Raw genomic sequence first — 18,429 nt, forward strand, 5'->3', positions numbered from 1 at the left:
TCACAGTCACTCTGAACCACAGTTTGCTGAGGTTGTCAGCTTCAAATCATTCTTTTAAACTATCTATTCATCTCTGCCACAGGTCTCAAAATGAGAAGTACAGAGTTTTTTACATTTTTTGGATGTCTAATAAGAATGATAAAAACATGCACATGGTGGAGAATGACCACATATTTTAAGTGTGATTCATTACAGACTCTTGTCCAAAAAGACTTCTCACTCAAACTAGCATCTTCTTTACTCTCAGCTGCTGCAGCTGAAACTGTATCGATGGGGTATGTAAATTCAAGGCAAGCTTCTTATTTAGCATTTCTGCCTTGCCAAATGAATCAGAGATAGGAAATCACTCAGCTTGCCAAAATTTAGCATACTGTGTCTCCAAAAGTGAAAACAGGTTTTTCATACAGCAAAGCAAATGCTGTGTTTTGCCACAGATAATATTTTGAAAGTTGGTACAAGGTATCTTTGTAGCACAGATATATTTTTTCCCAAACTGATTGCATACTTCAAAGTACCAAGCTTTTTGAGATCCTCTTAAAACTAATTAATCAACTTTGCAAACTGCATCTCTTCCTTTCAAGTAGAACCCACAATCCCTCTACCTTGGGGAATAATTTTCTTGTTTTCCTAGCATTGTCCCAATCTAATTATTGTACCTCTAAATAGGAGATTTGTTATTACACAACATGATTAATTAGATATGTTATTTCTTTATCAGGTGAGAAATCACCAAAGGATTGATGATAAGCTTATGAAATCAACAAAGACTGTATAAGGCAAAATGCAATTACTTCTCAATTAAAAATCCATTTGACATATTTGAGAGATTAATAAACAAATTGGATTTGTTTCTAACAAAAATGATTGGAATTTTAAAAAAGATGACTCATATTTGATACACCTCATCTGAATCTAAAGCATAAACCGAAGCAAAAGTATAGACTTAGTCAACTAGAGGTATCAGAGACTTAATTTTTCAAACATGAACTCTAAAATGACTGAGTCATAAGTCAATATATAACCTGGACTGTGCTACATTCATTAACTTGCCATTTAATCACATGTAAACTCTTTGTTTGAATTAGGGCATTGCATTCTTCCCCCTGTAACCTCATAAAATGCCTGAAATGCAAGTAGTCTTTACTACTTTTTCTACTTCTGGGACATCTATATACACTGGATAGAGGTCTGTGAAGTAAAAGACAGTATATTCAGTTTAAAAATATAAGCATGAAAGTATTATCTAGTAGATAAAATATTATGTTCATTCTGGAAATTAGTTCTTAAGATATAGGAAATCAGCTGTTTGCCCTCCTAAGCAGCTGCAAAACAATCTTAGCAATGCCCAGTGCTACAAGAAAGTACTTAAGCAGTTGACAGTGTGAACATTTTATGTTATCTCTTAAAAATATATATACAGTAACAAATTTGATCTTATTACCAATATAAACAGTAATGTCAAAGATCCTCTCGGCTTCATCAAACACCCTCCTTATTTCACCGTGAGTTCCTACATACAGCCTTATTGCCAGTGTTTCTCTGTACTTGCAACTTCCACTGACTTCTTTTGAGCTATTGTATCACTAACGTGTCAAAGTAGGGTCAGACTATGCCTGTTTTTGCTTACAAAATCAAACAATCCATTTGATATATCATTTAGGAATCTTGAGGGACTTTTAAAATAAGTGCATGTTTACCCATTTTGCAAAAGACTGTAGGAAACAGAAACCCCTTCCTATAGATCTGGTGCTTAAATCTGATGGAATATATTTCCATCTATTTTAGCAGAGTTGAACCTTTCTTGATTCCACGCCGTGGCTTTTCCAGGGACAGCTGATTCTTACAGCAAGACTAATTTCTTGACTTGTGAAGAGCCTGGAAAGTACGGATGAATGTTATGATAAAAATTGACGATCTTCTGGCCAAATGAGAATGTGTTTTGCACAGAAAACTTGTTCTGAATTGAGTCTTATTAATGCAAGTTTCAGGGTGTGAGGAAAGCATCTGAAACCGTGGGCTTTTCAAAGAAAACTTTCATCGTATTCAAACATTATCTGGACAGCCATATGGATGACTTTCTGGCAATCTGCCATTTATCAAGCACCTGATCTATCAGTTTCTGTGTCTTCTCTTGAAAGCCTTACAGTAAAGGCCCACTGATTTTTCTTTTCAATCCTTAGCGATCAAGTAGGCTTTAAAACAAGAAAAGACATGATTTCATTATTTCGGATTCATAAACTCAGAGTTAGTGAATAGCTTCTCCCAGACTTTAGCTTTAAAGAATGGCAAAAGACTTCAATCAGAATATAGAAATCATAGCATGTGAGGAGAAAAAAAAAGTATCTGGTAGGATTTCATCCTAAATTTTAGTCCTAATTAATCTTACAAATACTATACAACAGAAATGCAGTAATATTTGTTTCCAACATTTTCTTTAGGGTGTATAGTATGTGGAATTATTGACATTCTTCTATTAAATATTCTGTTAGAGTAAAAATGAAGATATGAGCAGATCAAGACTATTTAAAATTTTCTGTCAAATTTTTTCAACTATTCTAAATGAAAAAGATTTTTGCTGTGGTAAGAATCCAAATATTCTGATGCTTTTAAGTAAATGTAGTAATTCTAAAAGGGTTAAAAGAATAAAAAAAGGAAAGGGAAATCTTTGTCTTAAGGCAGGTATTTACTATTCTATTACATACTTCCTAATAGTAGTAAGTAGAACTTCAGCAATTTGACTTGTATACAGACTGACTGATGTGGGTATTTGTATAGCTTGTTATGTGCCAGTTGGCAGGCTGTAATGTTAATAATCTCCCTTTTAATTTCCATGTTTGTGCTGTATGAAATATTTTATCTAACGAGTTTCAAATACAGGTGAGCAGTGGAACCATTCCCAATTAAAAACGGAAATGGCGTGCTTTTCAAACTTTTAACTACCTGGAGCTCCAGAAATATTCAAGATGACTAAATTATTTCTAAATTGTGAATACCTTAGTTAAAAGACGAGTAAATAACTCTAGTAGCAGGCTGTCTCATCAAAATATGAAAGTCCCAGTAGAAAAAGCTTCAACCGTCCAGATTTAAAACATAATACATAGCATTCACACTTAAGCCATTGATAGAATGGTTTAGAGAGACAGCCATGCAGTCAGCAGAATAGATAACCTTGGGGGAAAAAACTTGTATGAAATTTCTACCTCTCCACACCAATCACACTTTCTGGAGATACATATCCAGCTACAAATGCCCACATATTTTCTGGATTTAATCTCTCCAATATGCAATAACAATAATCCACAGCAGTCCAGGACAATAGTCTGGGACATTCATTACATAACCAAAATGGCCTTAATGGAGGAAAAAACATTAGTGCAGGACAGCATGGTTTTTTCATATGTTGTTTTGTAAAGGGACCCCTGGATACTTAACAAAAGGGGTCTTGTGCTTTTTAGGCTAAGTAGAGATATCTATCAGGAGAAATGGTGGTGGAAGCCCAGGCATGATTTTTTGAACTAGCAAGCGGCGTATGACCAGCAGCTCCTAACAAGCACATATAGGAATCCTGTCTGAGTGGCATATGTTCTTCATTCCTAATTCCTAAATTCTTGTTCAAATGGAAAAAATTTGCATATCCCCACATATTTCTTTCTCCAAGAGTTCAGGCTTTTCCACTGGGACGTGATTGGGGTTTGCATGTGTTCTTACATTCTTACATTCCTTACATTTCTTCCATCAGAGGTGGCTGACAAGTAGCCTGTCGAAGTGAAGCGGAAATTATCTGTGCACTCAGCATGGAAGAAGAATATCTCCAGCTAGTAGAATAAGGAGATTTCACGTTTTTGGCAAAAGGGAATTTTGTCTAAATTTCTTTAAAAGGTATTGGCTAATCTTGAGATTAAAAAAATCATTGTTCAGTCTTACAGCTGCCAGCATCTGACATTAGAAAGTATTTTGGTTAATTCGAGGGTTTTCTATGGGATAAGGGCTACTTTTTTTCCCTGTATGACCATAGTTAATATTTCTACTGCTCGTAGTATGCCTAGTGCTATGGCATATTTCTTTCCTCTATTGTACAGTTGAGTGTTTGAATTTGATCCTGCATTCCACTTGGACCATATTTCACTGGAGATGATAGAAAGCCTGTGACTCTGAATGCTGTTGCAGTTTTAGTTGGCTGTTTGATAAATGGCAACATGTGTAAGTGTTCTGGGATTTTGTTTCATTTCAGTTTACTAAAGGCCTAATACAAAACCTATGGAGGCAACGGAAAAGCTTTTGTCTTAGGATTGGGCCCTAAAGAATTGCCAATATCTATTGAAAAACTGTGTTGTACTTTTCAAATGAAAAGATCAGTCATGATTTCTAACTGACTGCAGTAACACCTTGATTGAAATAAGATAACTTGGTATTTTCTATTATTGAAAAATGAGATTTTTCCCTTTGAAGTTTCATAAGGAAATACAGACTAAACTTAAATTTTCTGCATATGAGCTAATCGCATTTTCTTTGTAGTCTTAATGGGCTAAACCTCTGGATCTTTGCTCCTCTGGTTTCAGCAAATGAATAATACCTGGAGGGATAGAAATTTCATATACTTTTTTCTCCCCAAGGTTATCTATTCTGCTGACTGTGTGGCTGTCTTTCTAAACCATTCTATCAATTGCTCAAGTGTGAATGCTATGTAATATGTTTTATATCTGGAAGGTTGAAGCTTTCTTCTCCTACTGGGAGTTTCACATTTTGATTAGACAGCCTTAGTTTCTTTCTTTTTCTACCTCCTAGGAATTCCTAAAAAATGATCTTGTTGTACAAATAGTTTGGCAACTACAACTTTATAGTTACTTATGTAGAATTTACTTTCCTCAGTAAAACAGTAGAACTACCCACCAATTTGAATAATCTTCCACATCAGTAATGGCAGGCTACAAGTTATTTGTCGTTGTAGTAAATATTATACTCAAATATGTATTTTTAAATATTATATCCTCTAAAGGTTTTGGTCTTATAAATATGTTAACTTGTTTATTTATATTACATGTGCACTGTTATACTGGTTAAACCTCCTCTTGGTCAGCAGCAATCTAAGACTAAAGAAAATTGTCTGTAATTTAGAGGTCCTGCATTGCAATTGCACAAAAGCAGATCCGGGAAGTCTGGTTATTCCGATTTATACATACCAGAATAGAGGAGTCTTGGTCTACATGAGGACACAGTTATTCATGTGCAATGCAAGGAGTAACGAGTATGTGAATATATGTAGCATCAGACTTAGCACTTATCCAACCAGCAGGAACTATGTTATTAACTCTGGTCACTTATGTAGTGAGTAGATTTCAGTAATGATTTAGTCATACTTAAATGCTTTATATCCGTGTAATCTCAGAAGCTACGAAAACTATCATTTCTGTTTTCTGGCTATGCTCATAGTGGCTCAGAAGAGACCAGACAAGTTCATGGCAAGGAAATCCTGAGAGGGTTATTAAGAGATGATGTGGAGCCGAGCAGGTTGCTGAGCTGAAAATGGTTGGAGGCTGAGAGCGCGTGAAGGGAAAGGACTGCGTATGCTTGGCCTGGCCTTACGCTCGTGAGAAGACATTCCTTTGTGGATGTTTATGGAGAAAGGAGAATGACCTCAGAGAACCTTTGCTCTGACTCAGTAATCCTGTCCTTTTGTTTATCTGTGTGACAACGGGAAGTAGAAGGAAGATAGGAATGGTTATAATATTTAATTGAATTCAGTTGTTGGGACTTGTTTGCCTCTTGGCTTTTTAGTGACTTCAGGGGCTTATCTGTGGGTGTTAATTAAGGAAGAACTCTCCAGAAGTGTCTGTTTCCCCGGAGTGCTCACTACCTGCTCAGACAGACTAGCGTAAGAGCAAGGAGGTCCTTGTTCCTGGAGTCAAGCCAGCCTTGCCCAGAGTCCTTCTGTGTTGCTGGCTGGGAGATATCCTAGTAGAGCAGAGGCTATGTCACAGCACAGAAGATGGTTTTTTGCCACCAGCAATGTACACGGTTGCTATTGCAAAGGGAAAGTTTTGTGTATGGACTGCTGACTTTGGAGTAAGTATTCTGATCCAATAGAGGGTTAGTTAATGAAACTGGACAAACCCCTCTCTTAAACTCCCTCTTTTGATTGTAACTGTCAAATATATATCGGACTGAAATGTTATTTTTTAAAACTGAAAAGACTGTGTTTCAGTTATTGACCAAAGGAAAATAATTTGTGAGTTTCTATAGCAGCTGAAAAACAAGGGTGTTTTGGCTTTCAGTATCTCTCCTTCGCCCCCCCGAAAAAAAACCCATAAGTAGTCTAAGTCACGTTAATTATCTACTAGCAGTGCATTTATTTCAATGCTTGGTCTGGCAGTGGCCAGTACTATGTGTTTCAGAATAAATATACTGTATAGCATGAAAATAGCACTTATGGAAATCTTTTGTAGTCAGTGAATGGGTGGCTTACAACTTTCAGCAGGAGTTTATATTAATGTACACACTCGTAATTCATTCCATTATGATTGTTTTCTACCTGGTCTGAATACACATTTACTTTTTTCTAGCTGGTCTTACACAGGCTCATATGGCAATTAGTTCCACAGGTAAATTGATGTAAGATGGAACGAAAAAAATTCTTTTGTTTGATATTTAAATCAGTTCTATTTACTGTCATCTTGGCCTTGCAATCGGAGAAAAGAAACAGAAGTACCTGAATTGCCTTTTTGATATCTTTTTTTTTCCATGACACTGTGATTTGTTCCATGCCATATGTATTCTCCTGTGTATAGCATCCTTTCTGCTTTCCCTGGGTTTGGGTGGGTTTTTTGGTATTGTAGTTTTTAAATGCTGTGTAATTTACAAAGAGTTAAATGTGAGACGTAAGAAAGATGCTTTCCATGAAACAACAGCCAAATGTCTCCTCTGACTGATGTGATTGAGAGCAGAAAGACGTAATTCCTGAAACACAAATAAGCTTTTTAGTTTGCTTTTCTGAAGAAAACAGATGTTAGTTTTAGCAAAGAGAACTATTACTTTCATACTTAGTATTGGAAATAATAATGTGTTTTTTAAGGACTGTACTATTTGTAAAGAACTAAAATTTGAACTCTGAAGAGATTAAATCCACTCATTTATAACTTCTGCCGCATCAAAGGAACTGAATGTAAATTGATTGGATTAAGCAAATATACTGTTGCATTCTTTTCAAATATCTGTTATGTAAATACTCTATTTATCATTTAAAAGCAGATTTTTTACCTTTACAGTGTTTGCAAAAGATAAATTTGGTTTAAATATTTTTTGTATTAAAAACGGCGCATGTTATAAAGGATGTCTTGTGGGGAAAAAAATCTGGCTGCTTAGACTGGTTCAATATGTATTTTAACATAAAGTGAGCAGTGTATTGGGTCCGAAGTGTGATTTGAGTTTGCAGACAAGGAGAGCTATTCATCCCAGAAATATTAATCCCAAGCATACCTTACTCACTCAAGATTGTCTGACCTCATCAGTTCTTGAAACTAGTTCTTGAAACTATTTCTTTGCCTCTTCCAACTGTCAATAAATCCAGCAAAGGTCTTATCTGGGCTCCAGCTGCCACAATCATGCGGCTCTCTAGTCACAGTTTACCATGAGAGCTTTTGCTGATATGCCTACACAAATGAAATGCATATTTTGAATGGTATCAAAAGACTCTCAATAATGTACAGGGATTTGAGAGCAGAATGTTTGGCCATGAAATAAGTGGGGTGGAGATGCTTAGCTATAGCTTTTTAGGAAGCTAACAGGTTAGATTCATTTATTTCTTTTGGGAGAGATGGAGAACTTAGTAGTTGATGCAAACCAGTACTTTTCTGTGGCACGTGAGGGGGATACTGGCATTCAGCAAGAACACATTGGTATGGAGATGCTTATTTTTCTGATGCACAGAGAACATATGATTTTTAATGAGTGTTTGGAGGTTAGGAATAGAAAGCTAAGGAAACGCATCAGAAAGCTCCCAAATAAACAAAACTATGTTGTTGTTGTTGTTGTTGTTTATGCAGTGTCTGACAGAGTGGTGATACATTTTGTGTTTGGTTTTGGTTTCTTTTTTTCAGGACCATACTGTTTTACCACACTATTGAGGACTTCTGTAGTAGTAAACCATCTGCAAGGTTGCTTCCAGATCAACGCCTTGTGAAGCCCAGGTAGTGCAGTAGGAAAAGTATCATGTTGCTCTAGGGTTCTCAGAAGTCTCAATCCCTCAGCTTCTTTAGGGCAAAGCTCCTTAATGAAATCACAATATTTGGATGGCACAGTCCCCAGGATATGTAAACATGCTGCCTAAACAGCTGTTAAATAATTGTCAATGTTTATTCAGGCTCTCAATCAGGGAGAGGTAGATTTTAACACACTTTATGGTGGGATCTCCGTAGAGAACAAAGTTAATCCTTCCTGCTATGGATGTATTTCAGAGCTGCAGTGCTCTTTTCTGATGTCACTGATTTACTGTGTACTGAGACAGTGGTTTCTATCCATTTGCACCCTACTTTGTTCAGAACTTTTGTACTAATGTTGCATTTAGATGATTATTAGGTATATTCAGAGAACTCCATAAAACTGCGTGCTTTTAACAGACGGTGCAATCAAACCTGAAGTCTCAGCACAGTGATCTCTAAACAAGGCATGTTTGACCCAGTTTGTGTCCAAAATTGCATGCAAGAGTTTGCACTTGTTCAAATGCCGTGACACAGCGTGTAATATGGATATTTGCGGTAATACATCTGTACAGTTCTATGCTGCTAGATGCCTAAGGTTAGGCTTGATGCTCCATACAGAGCATAATTTATATTCAGACAGAAAGATGTTCCAAGTGATAGAGCATGAAGTTATGAACAATGTGTGAATCCACTAAAAGAAAAACAGTTTTTAGATATGTATTGTGTGTTTATATCTTTGCAGCTTTGCACTTTATATTCAGGTTTTGTAAAGTGAAAATAAGGAAGAAAAAACCTCAAACCATTCCCTGGATCTTGTGGGGAATTCCTTTATAAGTGGAAGATCTAGTTTCCACATTAATATCAAGTATCTGATCACTACTTATGGCAAGGTTTTGCATTGGTATAAAAATTAAAGGTTTAGTTTATGCTTCGATGCGCTTGTGAAGTTTTCATTAAGAGTTAAATGAATACAGTAAGGTAAAACAGGCTTTCATGTCTTAAAAGTCAAGATCCAAAAGGGTAAATATAATATGAAAACTGTTACTGGATATATGATCTAAATATATGCAGTGTGATTGCTCTTTTCTAAATATTAACTGTCTGACTTAGTACTTTGCACTGTGGCATGGTGACAGCGTGAGGCCTGATGTGATATAAATGATGACAATCTATGCACTGTTGGCATGAGCATCTGTCTCCTTGGCAGACTCCAAAGGCAGCTCCTGGCAGCTTTGGAGTTGCCTCTAGGTCTATCATATGGTTAAGCTTCTGACTTTTCCTCTTTAGCTAAAGTCCACTCCATCTGGAACCTATTTAATTCTCTTTCACCTTTGATTCTGGAGAAACACGTATAGTAACACTGTACATTCTGAACTGAGGACACTGGAATTATTTAAATGCTTATGGATGTTACACTTCTGCTGAGATCTGAAATAAACTCTGGATGTTACACACTAGAACTGAAATCTGAAAAAGGATGAAACCAAAAGCACTGTTTTGTATAAAACTAACAAGGAAATTACAGTACATTTTCTCTTTCTGTTTCCTTTGGGTTTTTGTTGTTTTTTTACAGTCAGTTCAGTACTACTGTAGTGGTGTTTTACCTCTCAGTGCTGGCTAGGCTGCCAGACAAAATCTGAAATGTATAGTCAGCATCAAGGAGTGGGAGGGTAAAAACAGGCACAGTAGGTCTGATAGAGTTCTGGATTGACCTAGAAGGTTGTTACAGATCAAGGCATACTGCAGCCTCGAGATTTATCCAACTTATGCAACGGTTTGATTCAACTATGGGCATTCAACCTTAAAAGTTCTAGCATAGATCAGGGTCGTATTGTACCACATACCACAAAATTAAATTCTTCTCTTCCTTCTTGCTTCTTGGACCAGTTTCTTTTGTCTAAGGACCAAGTTTGAATAGTTTCTAGTCAGAGCTGTAGTGGAATCTGGCCTTCTTAGAGAGAGAGACAAACCAAAGAAAGTTTTCCAAAGAGATTAAGAAACTGTGAAAAAAAATGCTCATTCATTTTTTATTAAGTCCTTTTCTTTCTTTCATGCTCCTATATTGCCATTTAAACAATCTTGTTCGCTCACAGTCTCCTGGTAACATCAATGTTTAACACATGAAAAGGGGAAGGCACATCAGAAGTGAAATATTTTATACTCATAGTTACTGAAATACACTACCTTTGGTCAGAGATACAAAACCACCACCACCAACAAAGTCATATGCATTGGAAAAAACAAAGAAAATGGAGGATGGGAAGAAACAGAGCTTCTCTGTGGTAAAAGCAGACAGCTTGTTCACTCATCCTCTGGAATCCAGCACACTTCTTGGGGTCTCTGTGACATCTGGCTCACTTGCTTTGGTTTCTCTTCACTCTTTCTCTCACACCAGGAGAGGGCTGTACATGCTGCTCCATCCTGCCATGCCAATTACAGCAAGGGGATAATGACACTGACTCCATTCCAATGCTGTCTCGGCTTATAGCCGATTAGACAGATGGGCAAAAACATGGGAAAGACTTGACTGTAACTTTGAGGACTGTGATCTGAAAAGCCAGAAACTTATTTTTGCTTCTTGCTTAGGTATAGCATAGACTTTCACATGCTTTTCTATGGTAGAGTCAGATCTTAACCAAAATCCCAGTTCCTGGCTCGTTTTCTGGCTTGTCTAATATATCCCATTTCTCTGTCTGTGAAGATGACTTATGTAGACAAAGGAAAAATGCTCTTGGGAACTACCACGTTGATAAACCTTACCTAAAGTTCTTTTCTTCATGATGTTCTCCCAGGCACAAACAGTGCATCTGAATGCTTGGACGTTAATTTTCTCAGTGCAACTTGAACCTCATTTGATTCTGTTAGCCTCTGAGGATCATTCAAATCAGTCCAAGCAATCCGTGAACCCTGACATCAATTTGTCTGCCAAAGTCACCAGTTTAATAAATAATGGTATTAGCCAGGTAAAGGCTATGTCCCTTTAATAGTCATATAATACTTCACTATGCATTTTTATATCTTGTTTCAGCAGTCACCTGGAAAGACAGCAAGCTTGAAAAGCTTCTTTTGAAGAGAGCAGTGCTAAATGCCAGGTTGTCACGCAGTATGTTGTTTCCCCTCCTCTGCTGCATATCTAGGAGGTGAGCTTCTGCGATGGAGATGACTGAAGAAAGACACTAATTTGGGGTTTGACATTTGACAGAGAAAAGTAGATGTAAGATGAAGAACATTGTTACAGGTATAAAAATAAGCAAGAAATCAAAATGATCGGAAACAGAGAGAAGCAGGTGACTCATTGTGAAATAAAAGAAACCATTAAGGATAGCTTACTTTTGAGTCTTCTCTTGATTTACTTTGGGCTTTCAAACCACTGCTGATTCCTCCTCTAAATCAGTGCTGATGATCTTGGTCATCAGTAGTAGTAGTGAAAACCTTTTTCTTATTCTGCACTGGGTTTAGCATCTTATTTACTTGTAAATGTAGCTGCCAGATTATATAACTGCCAGATCATGCAATTCCTACACAAATTCCCAACAGAAACAGGATTAACTGAGGAGGTAAATACTTCACCGGTCAATGTCTTTGCAGACCACAACTGGCAAAGGTACAACAGAAAACTTAATCCATAGTCTTTAGTCTCTGTATTGCTGTCTTGTCACCGCATTGTAAGAAAGGGTTAGAAAATTAGAATATCTGTAAAGCTATCATATAAATTAACTGCCACTTGTAGATAATTGTAAGATCAGAAGACATATGGTTACAAAGCGATGTACACATACCCTTTAAAATACAAAGTTGACCTGTTTTATGAAAAAACAGATATTTAAGAAGGGAAAAATATTTCAAGGAACCTAACAAATATTGTTAGAATACTGATGACTCCCTTGTACACTCAACCTGGGAATCCTTTGGTGTAGATCTGTCACTTTTTTCTTGACGGATGTATTTTGTTTAAGGCATGTTCTGGTAATAGATGCTGTAAGTGCAGCCCGCTGCACAACACCAAGGGCCATCTCAGAATAATAGAAAGTTTAGAGCTTGAATCCATCCATCACAAAGAAAGACTACCTAAGATGTGTGAATCAAATAAATGTCTGTATACGACTCAAAAACTGATAGCAACTTCATTTCTTTTGTGCTGTAAAGAAGATTAGGATAATTTTCACCCTAACTTCACCAAAATAGCCTTAGCCTTTAAACTTCATATCACTAAAGTCAGGAATGAAAGAAAAGGGGACATTTTTTGCACTTCAGGGATTGATTTATGATTGATTTGAGATGAGACTCTCCCTTTTAAAAAAAAAAAAACAGTAGCATGAAATATGCAAGCAGGTTTTTTGTTCTATGAACAATAGTCCTTTTATGTACCAAGGGGATAAGCCAGTTTGTGCTATTTGAAATAGGAAAGAGGAGGAAAGGTGCCTAAGGATGTAAAGGTTTATTATTCTACAATATGGGCCCCTGGTCATTTCTATGAAACAACTAAGAAATGTTAATGGAGCATGCTCTTCAGTTTATATTTATTTCTTAATATTAATCTTTTGCCATTTTGCTGGTGTTCTAAACTAGCTAATTTGGAATGTTCAGACCCCTGCGGTTATTATGGCCCAGTTCAGGTATGTTGTAGTGTAGTCTGTCTAAGACTTAACTCTATGAAACTGCTATCCCATTAGAAGGAATGGCACATTCTAGCTCTGAATTATGATTATTTTCCCAAAGTGGATGAGGAAACTGCTGCATTTCATCTATATGGAGATATTTTCAGTTCTTAAGGTGGCCTAATAGCAGTAGGACATATTTCAAAACACTTATAATTTATTAAGTATCATTACACATATAATAGCACACATCTAATTAGCACAGAAAGACATTTCTACAGAGATGGCAATAGAAAACCTTATGTAAAATGCATTTAAGATGCATGGACTTGTGCAGTACAAGAGCAAGAAGGTATAACAAACAGACTAGATACTTTTTCATACATTGTTTTCTGTCCTGTTCCTTAGAATAAAAACCTCATCATGAATGACTTTGAAGCTCTATGAATTGCCAATTTAAAATCTAATTATTATTATAATTTAATATTTCTATTTTAAAAGTCTGCAAGGAGCCAAAAACTACCTAGTCCTTGCCCCACAGATCTCACACTGTTGATTAAAACCAAATGAAATAAGCAAAAAGGGCTCAGTCAGAGTAGGGATACAAGGAAGACACAGCACAAGGACAACTTCTTGGATACATATGTTCTGGCCTGTTGATTTTCTTGTGGTTTGAAAACAGGATAATCTTAGAACAATTATGCTTGGCAAACTCTTTCTCTTTTTTGTCATGGAAAACCAGTTTCAGTCTAAAAAGCAAAAATGTCTCATCACACACTCTTACCATTCCTTGAATATTCCCAATAAGTTGAATTTCCTTAACTATTTCTGATAGTTCCAGTACTTTACATTTATAGTTTAACGACATATGAAGAGAGGGGAAAAAATATAAAAAATAAGCAAGAACAAAATAAAATTACAATATCCTACCTACTATGTGTTGTTTCAATTAATAATTTAATTGAATGAATTTAAACAACTGGGTTAATAGCTCTCTTGTCATCACTAAACATGTCCATAAGTAAACAAAGGGAGAGCGAGAGTTATAACCTTTACATGAAGAGCCTTATTAGAGATGTTTGGGATTGAGGACTATTACAAAAATCATCACTCTGCCAGGTATACAGCATTAAGTAAGATGCATGTTAGAATGTTGTTGAATCCATGGCTCAGGTCTTCTACATAAGAGGGATGTTCTATTCTACCAACCTTTTCTAAAAAAAAAAAAAATATTGTTTCTTTATGCTGGAAGTCAGTGGAGGATGTTTCTAGTCTGAGTTCGGGATATGAACAAGTTTGTTCTGAGATCTTGCATGTGCTAGCCTTTTGGAAAAAAAAAAAAGAAAAAAGTGTCTCCTTTTATGCTGGTTGAGAACAAGAGAGTAAAATATATTTTCTTGGGGAATAAAATCTTGAAGCTTAACACAGGTTTTCCTTTGGCAAACTTGCTAATGATCTATTTTGAACACATTTAGAAAAAGTAACTTCCCAGTATGGGACATTTATAGTAGAAGACAGAGAGTTCCAATTTTGTGAAGTGTTTGATGAGTGAGAACAGCATATATGAGGAAAGGAATAATATCTGAGTGTTGCCTCTCCCTCTTAAATGCTTAGATAAACAGCAAAGGTCCTACCAAGCCAATGTTTCTTGTCAGGTGCAGATAATACACAGTTTTGCTTTCATGTTTCAAAGAGGTTATGCTGCTTGTACAGGACCACGCAGACAGTCAATGCTAGAGATAGAAACACAATTCCTGATTTTCTGTCCCACAATATGCTCAAGTAACTGTGGAACAGGGTTGTACAACAGGGCCAATAATGTGCTCTACACTCAAAATACAGTAAATCACTTGGGGTACGTCTTTATTTTGAAATTATTTTGATTTCCCTTGAATTAGCAGTCCTTTTTCATAGTAATTTCTCTAATCATTGCTCTAAGGTTTTTTTAGAACCTATATCAAAGATGGAAGAACCATAGGAATAAAATCCATATGTGTCTTTGGAACTTTTATTTCTTTAGATTTAAGATAAGTGAATATCCATGTGCCTAACCAGGTCTGTGCACTAAAAATTAGAGTAAAAACTAAAGTGATAAAGAAATAATTGAAAGAAAGTGTGGAATTTGAAGTGAGATGAAGACTGCATACTAGCATATGGGAAGAATTGTATGCAGAATGTATGGCAATGAACTTTCTGCTAAGAATAAGAGGAAAACATGACAAGTTCTGCAAGGGGGGGTATTAGAGTTTACTGAATAAATTTTCTCCATGGAAAACCTACCTAACATCTCAAAAAACAAATCCTTAATCAGCTAGATAGCCTGCACAGCACACTAAATGCCCTGCAAACTCCCTGTCCACCAAGGACAATGGTTTATAGAAAGCTTTGACTGAGACCCCAGTCACTGTTCTCTCTCTAGCTCACATATCATTTTGTGTCACCTTAAGCAATGAGTCCAGTACTAAGCTTGCAAGGAGTAAAAAGGAGGGCAGATTAGGAAAGGTCCGCAGAAGATGGTGAGCTCTCTCTAGCCCTTTTACCTCCATTAGGTAAAAATTTTCCCCAGGGCTCAGTACTGGGGCCGGTCTTGTTCAATATCTTTATCAATGATCTGGATGAGGGGATCGAGTGCATCCTCAGTCAGTTTGCAGACGACACCAAGTTGGGCAGGAGTGTTGATCTGCTCGAGGGTAAGAAGGCTCTGCAGAGGGACCTGGACAGGCTGGATCGATGGGCCGAGGCCAACTGTATGAGGTTCAACAAGGCCAAGTGCCGGGTCCTGCACTTCGGCCACAACAACCCCATGCAGCGCTACAGGCTTGGGGAAGAGTGGCTGGAAAGCTGCCTGGCGGAAAAGGACCTGGGGGTGTTGGTCAACAGCCAGCCGAACATGAGCCGGCAGAGTGCCCAGGCGGCCAAGAAGGCCAATAGCATCCTGGCCTGTATCAGAAATGGTGTGGCCAGCAGGAGTAGGGAAGTGATCGTGCCCCTGTACTCGGCACTGGTGAGGCCGCACCTCGAATACTGTGTTCAGTTTTGGGCCCCTCACTACAAGAAGGACGTTGAGGTGCTGGAGCGTGTCCAGAGAAGGACAACGAGGCTGGTGAGGGGTCTGGAGAACAAGTCTTGTGAGGAGCGGCTGAGGGAACTAGGGTTGTTTAGCCTGGAGAAAAGGAGGCTGAGGGGAGACCTCATCGCTCTCTACAACTCCCTGAAAGGAGGTTGTAGCGAGGTGGGTGTTGGTCTCTTCTCCCAAGTAACAAGCGATAGGACGAGAGGAGATGGCCTCAAGTTGTGCCAGGGGAGGTTTAGGTTGGACATGAGGAAAAATTTCTTTACTGAAAGAGTGGTTAAACATTGGAACAGGCTGCCCAGGGAAGTGGTGGAGTCCCCATCCCTGGAGGTATTCAAAAGACGTGTAGATGAGGTGCTTAGGGACATGGTTTAGTGGGCATGGTGGTGTTGGGTCGATGGTTGGACTCGGATGATCTTAGAGGTCTTTTCCAACCTCAATGATTCTATGATTCTATGATTAGAATAAGACATTAAAGATACTTTTCAAAGTACAATGGTGCTCCAAAATTATCAGCCTTGCCTTAAGAGTAACATCCTACAACACCAGTTAGTATCTAATATTAAACTGATTTCCTCCATTAGAAGAAGAATACTGATTGGTGGTTATTTTTGCTGTCACATGTTTCTGAACTATGAATTCCTTATTAATCTGTGAAAGAATAAGTTACAATATAGGAACCAAAATACTTAGCTGCCTTATTATGGAACATGAAAAAACCCTACAAAGGTTCACATCATCTATACCGGCAAAATTTAGCTTATCTTTGTAGAGAAGAGAAGTCTGGTCAGGTCACACACCATCCTAACAAATGTCTCTTGCCTAAAATACTAATGTCAATATAATGGATCAGGACAGCAGTGTCAAATTCAGTTACCCATTTAGGTTAGACTCAGTTTCCTTGATGGCTGTAGGATCATTAGGGAACAGAAACTTGATATGATAATGAAAATAAGTTTTGATAGAGGGAATAAACTGATAAATCACCAAAAGATTATTTTGTGGTTAGTTGACACAGTGGCCTTTTAGTAACTTAGTGGCCAACTTGATGCCTTTTTTAGTAACTCAACATATTTGGAAATTAAAAAAAGTTCTTACAGACAGGTAGGATTTTCCTGCAACTCTAGAATTACTTAGATAACAGACATTTGGGGTTATAAACAAAGAAACAGTGATGTTATCACAGGAAATAGGAAAGCACCATGAAAAATCATCCACTTGCTTCCAGGCCACCAGGATCATTAAAGGGCAATGGCCAGGTAAGACAGGGATATAGATATGGTCTGGCCATTTTGTTCTGTGGAGAGAACCATCTAGGCTGGGAAAGTAAAAAGAAAGGCTCCCAAACTTCACATCTTAGTCTGTGCTCTATTACCAGATTTTGACTGAGTAGAATTTTTTTGTTGCTGCATATTTATTACTTCATTTCTTTGATTCTAAGAATTAATGTAAGTGCTTGTTGCTTGCATGGCAGTCTTACAGACAGTTAAAAATTAGGACTTCAGAAATGAAGCTTATTGAAAAAATAAGCAAATCTCTACCTGTTTCTGAACTGACTATTTTTATGTTACTGAAATATATCTGGTTCACACTAGCTGAAGTATTCAGGCCGGAACTAGCAACCAAGAAGTTATAACTAATGTGACTTATTTCTTCTTGACTATGGGAAGGCAAATTGTCTTCATGGTTATTTGTGAAATATATACATGTCTGGGAATTAAGTTATGCTGTTTGGCCTTACTTTGGCTGTTTCCAAGGACTCTGGAGTCCTGAATGCTTTGGGCCCATCCCTGACACACTCGTTACATAATCCATCTTTTTTTAGTCATTGAAGGACAGCCGTCTAACCATCTTACATAATTCTGGTGCCAAACTGATCAACCCTTGATCATAACGAGGGCTTACAAATATTCTTGTTTCACAAAAAGGATGGTAAGGCGCTCTCATTTTTTGATTCATGGGTTCAAATCCTATTAGCATTTGTATATCCTGCCATTGCATAGCATAGAAAGTAGAGATGAGATGACCGGAGAAAGGATATTGAGAAAACAAGACAAGAGATGACAAGATAATGTATAGAGTCAAGGTCAAGGAGACATTACTGTGTGAATTAGAGATGTTCTGAAGCATGAAAAGAATACACAGAGGAAGAGTGGAAGGGGGAGAAGGTGGAAATAGCTGATAGATGATGTCATTTTGTCTTTCAGGAATTAGTGGGCTCTCGAGATGAGTAGTTAAAAACAAGGTGGCTATACGGAAATAGCTGAAAGACATTATGCTTTCCTGAACAAAGAGTTAATTGCTTTGTGAGAAATGCAGTCTGTAAGTGTATACGCTTTATAGTTGGGGCATATATCTTGCTTGAGTAGTCATTTGCAAACAAAAGGAAGTTTCAAGGGAATGAAAAGAATCTGTGAGTTCAAACTGAATTCAAGACATGGTTTCAATCAAAAATGAAGGAAGAAGGAAATTGAAAACATATTGTGAAATAATTGTGGTTTTAGTTTGGTACTGCTAAACTGTTTAGTTTCAAAGTGTTTTGCAATTAACTTTTTAACCTGCA

The 18,429-nt window shown here is 37.2% G+C and overlaps 1 long non-coding RNA gene across 1 annotated transcript; it reads left to right on the plus strand.

The window, feature by feature from the left end:
• Positions 1-5,994: 5,994 nt before the first annotated feature.
• On the plus strand, positions 5,995-11,512 carry LOC143164714 (uncharacterized). The gene is made up of 3 exons (XR_012996115.1): positions 5,995-6,063; positions 8,094-8,183; positions 11,224-11,512. It is a non-coding gene; the product is annotated as an uncharacterized LOC143164714 (long non-coding RNA).
• The last annotated feature ends 6,917 nt before the right edge of the window (positions 11,513-18,429 follow it).

Source organism: Aptenodytes patagonicus, chromosome 9, assembly GCF_965638725.1.
Source record: "Aptenodytes patagonicus chromosome 9, bAptPat1.pri.cur, whole genome shotgun sequence".
NCBI lineage: Eukaryota > Metazoa > Chordata > Aves > Sphenisciformes > Spheniscidae > Aptenodytes > Aptenodytes patagonicus.